Source organism: Pygoscelis adeliae, unplaced genomic scaffold, assembly GCF_000699105.1.
Source record: "Pygoscelis adeliae isolate BGI_AS28 unplaced genomic scaffold, ASM69910v1 Scaffold109, whole genome shotgun sequence".
Taxonomy (NCBI): domain Eukaryota; kingdom Metazoa; phylum Chordata; class Aves; order Sphenisciformes; family Spheniscidae; genus Pygoscelis; species Pygoscelis adeliae.
The window spans coordinates 209,647-219,950 of NW_008825556.1; positions in this window are offsets into that span (position 1 = coordinate 209,647).

A 10,304-nucleotide genomic window follows, 5' to 3' on the forward strand; every position below is an offset into this window, starting at 1 on the left:
ACGGAGGCTGAGCTGCGGTTCCCCCTGCCGAGGCTGCAGACAGCAGACGCAGAGGAAAAGCCCCGTCTTCCCAGGAGAGAGCTGGAGGTGTAGCACTGTCGACTCATGGTGGCTGGGGGAGACAGGAGGTGAAGCGGTAACGACAAAGCAGAAGAGCAAGAAAGGAGCAGGGAGTGAAAGAAGGAGATCTCCTTTAGCTTCTCTGAGGCAGAGCCCTTCTCCTTATATACATTTCAGGAGGTGCCTGAGATGCAAAAATTTAATTTATCCACTGGGTTTGGTCTGCCTGGCAGCAAGGAATGGCTTCCAACATTTTAAACCCACAGCAAACACTTCTATCTCATACGAAATAATGTGGAAATTAAAATAAACTGCTTTGCTTGCAAGCTTCAGTTTCAGGACTTATATTTTACTTAATTAATCTGCTTCCTTATTGTGTAATTATAGTTTAGCAAAATAATTCAAGGGGGTTTTATTCATGGCTTGTTTACGGTTCGGTTTCACCACAGCGTGGTGAACATAATTAAATGTTTCAAGACCTCCTGCAAAAATGTCGTGGCAATGCAACCTCTTCCAGGGTCTCGCGCCAGCTCAGGGCTGGCTCTTGAGCAATGACCAGTGGCGACAGGGGAGAAGGAAGGCATATCTGCCAAAGCACAGCACTGACGTTGTCGGGAGCGTTCTTGTAAGCATTCATTTCTTCCTCTCGTGGGTATGGCTACGGCTCTCATAGGCAATTCGGTTGCAGCCATGTTTGCCGGCTCGCGTGCTGATAAGCGGAGCAGGACGGGGTTGGCAGTTTCCTTATCGATGGAGTGTGAACTGCACGAGATGGTGCTGAGGACGAATTCGATCATGGGGCGGATGCTCTGGCAAATGGGGGGTTCATGCACATGAGGTCAAGGCACTGGTCCAGCTGGGCTTCATGTGCCCCTTAGAATGTATGGAATTGAAGATCAGGCATTTCTGGGAAACGCTTCGCTGCAGACAGAGATTTATTGCCGAATTATGTGCCTGGGGAAGGTGATAATTGTGTTTAGTATCTGGGTGTGATGGGTGATCACCGGTGCGCACGGTGAATTCACGCAAACGATAGCTGGAGATGCAACAAAGAAGTGAAGCAAAGTGTTACAAACAGGTTGAGAAATGTTAGCTGGAGTGAACTTTTTTCCTCGTATTCCTGTGACACACCTATTTGACATTAAATTATTCTAGTAATATCTGTTAATGAGAAGGTACCATACCTTAATTAAAATTCTTTAAAAGATTTTTGAATTTGCTTGGAAACAAATAAAGTTCCTTTTTTGCCTTAACAAAGGGGTCTAATCACAGAATCACAAGTGATTGCATGGCTTGCCCTAAGAAGTCTTTGTATCTTTGCTGAGGCAAAATTAACTGGTTCTGGGAGGATTCCTAGTCAATGCTATTGTAAACTTGAAATAGGTTGTCTTGAATTAAAAATAATGCAAAGGAATTATGATGATTTAGAATATTTGTGGAGTCTCTTTAGGTAAAGATCTTCCTTTTTTTTTTTACAGGTCTCATAGTGGGTTGAAATGAACTATAAAATACTATATGCAATTATAATCATGCAGTAGTTCCGTTGTAGCTCCATTGGTCTGAGTATATTAGGATGCACATCTTGCAATGAGATGTACTTTCATTTGTGAGATTGAGATAGTTGGAGAAAGCAGATGAGCTTTTCGGCACTGCGTCCTTCATGTCATTCTGCCCAAGGTAATCCAAGCACCAGGACCTCTTGCTAGTAAGTGAAAGGGAGAATTATTTCGGAAATGTATTTTATTTTGTGCTGAAGTGTTGGTGCAAGCAGTGTGGAGGACAATTGGGTCCATGGTCTGAAGCCAGATCTGGAGCACTGCCTAGGAATAGAGCATTCATGGATGGGCTAAAACATCACATACAACATGACTTTCATGAACTCTTGTAGGTGGGCATAACCATGGGCAAGCTGAAAAACAGGGAGAAGCCAGGCCATCAGTAGCACAACTGGCTGTGGTCCTGCTTTCTGCATGACTGAGCCCTGCACACTGGCTTGATGCAGCTGCAGTGGGGCAGAGACGAGGCACCAGGGATGGTGACCAGAGATATTGGGACGCAGCTGCTGCTCCGAGCTCTCCCATCCAGCAGGAGCACAGAGAGAGACTCCAGCTCCTTTTCATGGCAAGAAGGACATGGCCCTTCATCCTTGAGGGCATTTGCCGGTTTTTCCAGCTGTGAGAAACCTGGGTCTGGTTCATATCAGGTCCCTGCTTTCCTCCATGTCTCTGCTGGGCTGCCCACTGTAGAGTGCCTTGTGCTGCATGAGTGATACAAGCACCATTTGAGGGCTGTAGACCCTCCAAGCCTCGGGTTTTGTTGGAAAGCAGGGAAAATGTCACTTGTGGGACAACCGTCCACGTTCATCCACCAGCTGCAAGCCCTGAGATCCCTTCTTACGTACGATGTGCTGCCAGGCTGTTTCCCCACAGATCGAAAGCAACAAACCTGCGCTTCAACCTTCGGCTCCTCCTCGCAGCCCTAAGAAGTGGCTTCTTCCAGGTGCCCAGCCTTGCACATCAGAGAGAGACAGTTCAGGGCAGCGCTTGTGGTTTCCATCTGCTGAGCTTTCACAAAGCCGGTTCGCAGTCACGTGGTGGAAGCCCTGAGCGCTGGTTACATCAACTTCAAAGGAGGAAGCACTCTGATGTGATTTGGTCTTCTGAAGAGGAGGATTGCAATCGCTTTTATTTCGTCGGCCACACACATGCACGGCACTGGCTCAAGTCAGACGCAAATGCCTCTTCGTAGAGACCTTCTTCATGTCTTCATGCTTTGTCCTGGTGTTTACACGTCAGATAGTGTTTGAAGAGCTGTAGAAAGGGACTAGCCTTCCTCTTTATAAGGAAGAGATGAAACTGCTGTTTTCAGGCTGAAGGGATTCAGCAAAGCTTTAAGCAGCAGCTTACACCCAGATTTACCGGGGAAACCCCTGAGGTCCTTGGCCCTAAATATGCCTTGAACTGTGGTGGCTTCCATGACACATGCCTTTGAGATTTACATGTACCCAGATGCATTAGGATAAATTAATTCTGCTTAAGTACCTTACTAAATTGGGACCTGTTAAGCCATCCATGCAGATAGGGAGAGCCTAGGGATTTTTCCAACCTCCTGTTATGATTCCAGCTGTAACAACCCAGCCATCCAAGCCTGCTTTCTCCCAGAGAGAAAACCGCTTTTTAAGACCCTCCCCTGAAAAAACAGGCTTGTCAGGGCTGGCCGTGCTGGTGCTCTCCCTCCCTCCCTGCAGGCTGGGCAGTTTTTGTGGCTCCTTGAGAAAGGGACCTCGAAGTCGCCATTAAAATGGCTAATGAGGTCCCTGGGACATCTCCCTTTGGTTTCATGGGTCCAGCCCTCCGAAGGTGGCTGTTCCTGGTCTCTTAACTGCAACTTGATTCTGCTCCCACATCAAAGCAGATGGTGGATTTGTGGGGACCGGGATAGAGATGATGGTCTGGGCTCCTTCTGTCACCACTGGGCACCTTGCTTTCCTCCTCGTAACCTTGCTCCACAGCAGCTGTTTACCCTCAGCCTGGCTTGTCCCTGGCCATTACGTAGCTTTTATGCTGCTTTGGGGCAAAGAGATGGATAAGATAATTCCTGAGGTTCCCTCCAGGCCATTCCCAGAGCATCGGTGGTCACTGCCCATAGGCACCATCTGCATTTGCAGTGCTTCCAGATAAGGCCTTGCCAAAACCTTTATCCTCCTTCTGCAGTCTCTCTGCTGGACAATAATAAACTGTGGGTGACCAGTGTCAGTCACATCACCAGTATTGGTGAGAAGATGTTGGGGTATCTTGGACGGGGCTCTGAGCAACCTGATCTAGTTGAAGATGTCCCTGTCCACGGCAGGGGGGTTGGACTAGATGAGTTTTAGAGGTCCCTTCCAACCCAAACTATTCTATAATTCTGTGATCATGGCAGTAACTAAGCAGAAGAGAGTATAGCTCCAAAAAGCAATGCCTCACGCAAGCAACATGGAGAGCTACCTACTAGCCAGAGCTGGATGTCTGCCCTGCCTGTGTCCACTGTGATGCACTGGGCATCCTTGGTGCCCTGACAGCAAATCCAGGTGCTTCATTCAGGGCAACTTCATCATATTCTGGGCAGTTACTTTATTCGTCTGATGGAAAACCTGGGCGTTGGATGCAGAGCTGCATGCATCTTTCAGACAGAGCTTCTGTGACTTCTGGATGTTTGACTGCAGTAGGCAGGGTGCCAGCAGCAGCACAAGGCAACCTGTTTGGATTTTTAAAATAGCCATTTCAATGGTGTTACCAGGTGACCTAAGCCGAGAAACACTCCTTCATAGCTCTTATTTACCATCTTATTTTGCAAGAGACAAATAGGTTTCGTACCAAACACAACAGGTGTCCACCCCCTTCCTTTGTAACGTTCCTCTTTTGCATAGAAATTTGTAAGGCACTTTTGCATCATCTGACCAACTTTGTGCTAACACTTGGGGCCCGATGGACTATTAGGGCTCTGAGTAATGGGGTGGAATTGGTATGGCAGTGTCATGATGAAAGCACAACAGCCAGGACTCAGCATTGGGAATTGCCACTGTGGAGGCAGAGCAACTGCATGCCAAGGGAGGGGCACAAGGTTTGCACTGAAAGTGTTTTTCTGAGGAAAGGCGGGCAATCCTTGTAAAAAGCAGCCATGAGAACCACATCAGATTTTGAGATTGGAAATACTGCTGTACTGTTTCACAGGACAGTTGTCTCTTCTCTTCTATGATACAGACTTTTTTAACCGGAAAGCGTGTTCCTTCATGCACTAAACCAACCAGGGACTCCAGAGATGCCCTCCAGCAGCTGAGTGAGAGGGGAGAGTGTGGGAGGAGGGAAATTCAGCCACTGAGTTTCAACTAGTTGCCACTGAGAGGTCTGTAAATCTGTCTGGTGTGCACATGAGTGTATATAATAATGACCATAGAAAGTAGCTGTTCAGTGTATGTGTGGTTAATGTAATAGAGTTAATTTGGCAAACTTATAAACAGGTTTCTTAAAAAGTCAAGTAGAGACGATGCACAAACATTGCGTGCAGCGGAGCAGAGAACACAGAGCTTTTATCAGCAATATGATCTCTGTGTGCCGTGTTGAATTAAAAAGCATCACTCTGCAGAGAGGGACAAGGAGAGATGTTCAGTGGAGATCAAACCCTGTTTCTGGCCTTGTAAAAATGACTTGGCAGGTGAGATAACATGAAAGAATAAAAACACTTCTAGCGTGGGAGTCCTCTTACCTGAATTCAGCTACCTAAAACCTGGTCACCAAGTTGATGGTGGCTAGGCTTGGGCTCCATGAATAGTCAATGAGAGAGCTTGGTATCATCAAGCAAAAGATTGTTTTCTAAAGTCACCAGGGCAGGAGGACCTGGAGACAAGGAGTTACGCTTTGCAGGGCCACAGGGGCCTGATCCAAGAGCAGCGGTGGTATATGTACACAGCTACCAGCCTCAGCAAAATAAAAGGACAAACAGAAACCAGGAGAAATAACAATGCTGTGTTTATGAGCACCTATTCATTAAGCTTTCCAGATGGACACTCAGATTAAGGAGATTACAGAAGGTACAGCTTCTGGAGGACATACCTATTATCTTAATGAATGGTTGGAGTCACTTTTGTGATTCATTTTGCCACCAACACACAAAAAACTCACAATGTGTCACTCCAGAGGTGGTGGCTTGGTGCATAAGCTCAGTATTATGGTTGTCTCCACTGGGTTAACTAGAGATAAAGAGCAGTATTTGTCCTAGAGGAATTTGCAACCAACTTCTATTCACCACAGCCCTAATACTCAGAAACACCAGCTCCAAAGTTACCTAAAGCCCCAGCGCTATCTGCCCTGGAGAGCAGCCAGCTGAAACATTGGGCACCACAGTCTTTATTTCCCCAGCTCAGCAAGCCCACAGGGTTGTAACCTCCATTTCCAGAGATTAACTCTCTGAATTGCTAGCAAACCACACATTCAAGGAGATAAAGGCAAGCAACGGTAATGATTATACCTCTGGACTGGTAATCCCTCCTCCCGAAGCTAAACGCTTCTCTGCCGCAGCTATGTCCTCCAGCATGCAAGATCACTATGCCTTCAGAGATGCAAAGTCATGCTTTGATTTCACCGTGTTTCGGAGGTGGATTCCTTCACTTCTTGACCTAAGTCTCCTGTTTTAGGAAACTTCCATGGCCCACACCGAGTTTTAAATTCAACCTGGCCACTGTCACCATCCATTGCACCAGACTTGGGAACCTGTGCTGCAAGAAAACCCAGCACTCAGTAACTGGAAAAGAAAGCCAAAAATAGCACAGAGAAATGGAAAAGAAAAAATCTTCCTGTGAACCATATATTTTTCATAGCTGTGCCAACAGGACTCCCTGGCCATGCTCTGTTGGAGGATAAAAGGAAATTATTTATTAGGCAAATCTGCAACTTTCAGAAGAAACTGCACTGAGTGGGATCTTAGAAATTCACAGTTTCATTTAACAGCTACTCTTAAGCCAGGTGATCCCGAGTGAATCGGGCACCCATCTTCCTCCTCTGCTCAGTGGGGATGCACACACTGAGGAGATTCAGTTGGGGAACTCCGGTGTAATTTCTTGAAGCAACATCCGCACATCGGTGTGTTGCCTTGTTATTCTCTTTGTTCTTGTTATTATGTGGTTACTTTTTCTTCTTGAATATCCTATGGGGTAATCCGCCTGCTGGGCGCTGCGTGTGATACCGGGGAGTGTTAAGCACCTGCCTCTCTTTTCTCCATCCAGAAATGGCTTGCATGTGGAAATCTCAATGACCAAAAACCAGCTTGGTGTTCAAGACATCCTAATGATTGAACACCTGGCCTTCCAGCTCCTCCTTGGCTTAACGCAGAGAGCATTTCGTGTTTTTTCTCCCAGGTGTTTTTGCAAACACTGTCACCATGCTGCTCAGCGTCGCAAATATCCGTCTGCAGACAGGCTACCTGTCAAAGGACGGACGGGTGGCTTTACTTTCCCTGTAATTACTGAGCATGACAACTGTGGCTTCGTTGTCCTCATTTCAATTAAGGACTGACAAACACCCAAGGCACGCTGTCCCCAGAGCGTCATACCCCCTTTGAGTGACTTCTTTCAAGTTACTCCAAGAGTATATGATAAAGAGAACCAGTTGCTTATGAGATTGCTACTGGGTTTGGCATAATTGCCAGTTGTTCCGCAGAGGTTTAGCACCTCCTTCCCACCCAAACCCTTCATCACTGTCACAAGCAGAGCACTGTGGGGCAAGCTTATGGTCTCATCTCAAAGCCAGAGGTCTTGGATGCTGAGCGTTCAGACCCTGTTTCTCGGTTACACTGAATCCTCTTTCCTTGACCCCAGAACTGAAACAGCACCTTAAAATGTAAAAGTTTTTTATGCTTTACCCTTCCACCCGCCTGCTTTCTTCACATAATAGCATTGTTAATTTAATTTCTGTTGTAGAAAATGGCCCATTTCAAGAAAGCTAGCAGACATCCTGTTTAATACACTGTCCTAAGTCAACATCTGGGCTCCTCCAGAGCTGGGGGTTGCACTTGTGCAGTGGCATTCAGTAGTTGATGTGTCCTTCATTTATGGCACAAAGCCCTGATGTCTGCTCTGAGCTCTGTTCAGTGCTGGGGTTTCTGATGGTGCCCATCTCCCATCGGTTGTCCATTTTCACAGTGACAGAGGTGTTGCAAAGCTTGTGCCTAAAGGTTGCAAAAAAGTTGCAGTCTGGAGCAATTCCCCCTCATTTGCATCACTTTTGGGGAAACGCAGAACTAATTGTATAATGGGAGTCTTCATCCTGCAGCTAAAATCTGACCTGGAGTAATTAATCACTGAGGAATATACCAAGCCTTCTTTAATCCTGAAAAAGGTGGATATATTATCCACCTACTGAACTGGACCATGGCCAACAAGCATTAGGTATAGACAGAAGATTCCCCATGTAGGTAACACTTGAACCCTGAAGAATATCAGTGGGATTTTTGTTCCCATATGCAACTAGCACACAAGCCCTATTAGTGAACATGTTGGATATGTAGACGGTCCAGCTCTGAAACCTAACTCTGTCTACGCTGAACTGGGCTGTGCTGAAGTTGAGGGTGTTTCCAGGAAAAAAACATAACCTGCATTTCGCTGCGGACAGAAAGGAAGGAATCGCTACCTCTTCAAACGCACATCTCGGCAATTCCAGCTCCTGCCTCAACAAATCCGCCCTGCCCCCTGGCTCTGTCGTGGCACAGCGTGAACCATCCAGCTCCTCAGGAGCTGACACAGGACTGGCTGCATGCAGACACCGAGCAGTTCACACTCAACTAGCCAGTTGGTTTGCGTGGCTGGTTTGGGTTTGGGTTCCCTTCATTTATTCTAAGCAGACTTGTGGATCGTGTTGTCTGCGGTTAGGAGTTTCCTCGAGCCACCTCAATGATACAAGCCTAGAAAAAGTGGAGAAGGAAAGTTAAATCTGCTGGCCGGTGTTTCGAGAAGAGTAGACCTCCTGAAAAGGTTTTCTTGATGTAGAAGAGCAACCCTGAAATCCTGACCAAAGGGAGAAAAAAACTCTCAGCGGCAGCCAGGTCAGAATTTACCCACATGTTTGGTTTGGCCACCAAACAGAAAGGTCCAAAATTCACTTTCTTCTAGTGCAGCTGAGTTGAAGCATCCAAAGAAAACTGATGGTTTTCCATTAAAATCACCTTAAAAAGAAAGTAGTTTTATTAAGCAGAGGCGAGAAAGATCCAGCACCGTCCTATATTGCTTGTACCCAAGGAGGTGGAGAATCCTCCACCCACACGCTGAGCCTGGACCACAAGCCCAGAATATCTTGCTCCTACCCTGATCCATCCCTTTTCAAGTGAGATCTCTGACTAAAAGCTTCCCTCTTCCTCCCGTTAGTAATATTGACCACATCACAAGGAACAACTTGCTTTTGAATATAATGTGGATTGTGGAGCCGTCTGGCTGCAAGGAATGAGTGTTCGCAGGAGGAACTAATTACTGGCTAATTCCTTACCTGTATTTATCCACAGTCTGCTTTGTGGCAGGCTCTTTGGGTATCGTTTGTTCCCACCTGCTGTGCAAAGTGTCTATCCGCTTCCTCGGGCTGCAGATGCAGGGCTAAAAATACAGCCTTGGATTTCCCATCTGTGCAGCCACAAGACACGCCACTTGGCTGCCTACCCTGTGTGCTGGTAGTAATAATAATACGGTAACGATTGTAGAAAATGGTGTGTTCATTAAAGAATAGAAAGCGACGTATCAGGAAGACACCTAGGCCGTCCCATTTGGTGCAGGGGTCGGAAAGGGGAAATAAAACCACTGTGCCTTCTGGGTGCTGGATACATAGCTTGAAAATTGGATATCTGAAGCAAAAAAAAAGCAAATGCTCCCTGATAATGATTCCCTGAGTAATGGTAAAAAATGCAATAAATCTACATCTGCTTTGTCAGACCACAAAGATGCAACTTCTGTCCTCCAGGAAATTCTGACCTAGTTAAACTTCTTTTTTAACACCTAGGATAAAAAGCCGAAATTAAACAAGTTGGGGTTTTTTTTGTTTGGTTTTGTTTTGGTTTTTTTTTAAAGTGAGATATTCCAAACCATATCTTTCTGATGTGGCTGGGGACTTCCCAGTTTGGCTCTGTAAGGAAATCACCACAGGATAAAGCAAAATTACTTCTCCTACCTTATCAGCAAAGCAGGCAGATTTGCTCCTGAGATTTCCCTATCTATGTATTTCATAGTCCCAGATGATTCAGCCGCAGAGCTGTACCATTGCTGGGAGCTTTCATCTCTGCTGATGCTTTGGCTGTTTTCACTGCTTGCAGAATGAGTGGGGCCAGGATCACCATCACCGTGATTCATCCTGAAAGCTCCGCTGCTGCTATAAACTCCAAACCTTCTGCACTCACCGGGGTTCCTGCAATCTCTGAGATCTTTAAAGCCAAAACTATGGTACGTATTTCACATCTTGTGCCACCCTCGCTGCATCCTGTGTGTGGTCCACCACCAAGGTCTCCATAGACTTGCAGAGAGACCAAAGGGGGTCCTTGTCCCAGCAAAGCTGTTCAAATTTCTTGCTGTTGCTGCTGATTCAAAGGCTGGGTGAGTTTGAAGCCTTTTTAGTTCACAAGCAGCAGAAAAGGCAAAAGCAAAGACCCATCATCCAATGCTAGACTGCAGAGGTTGCATCTTTAGCTCATTCCAGGTAGGGAGAGAAGGAAAGGGCAGAGCAGGAAGGGAAAGA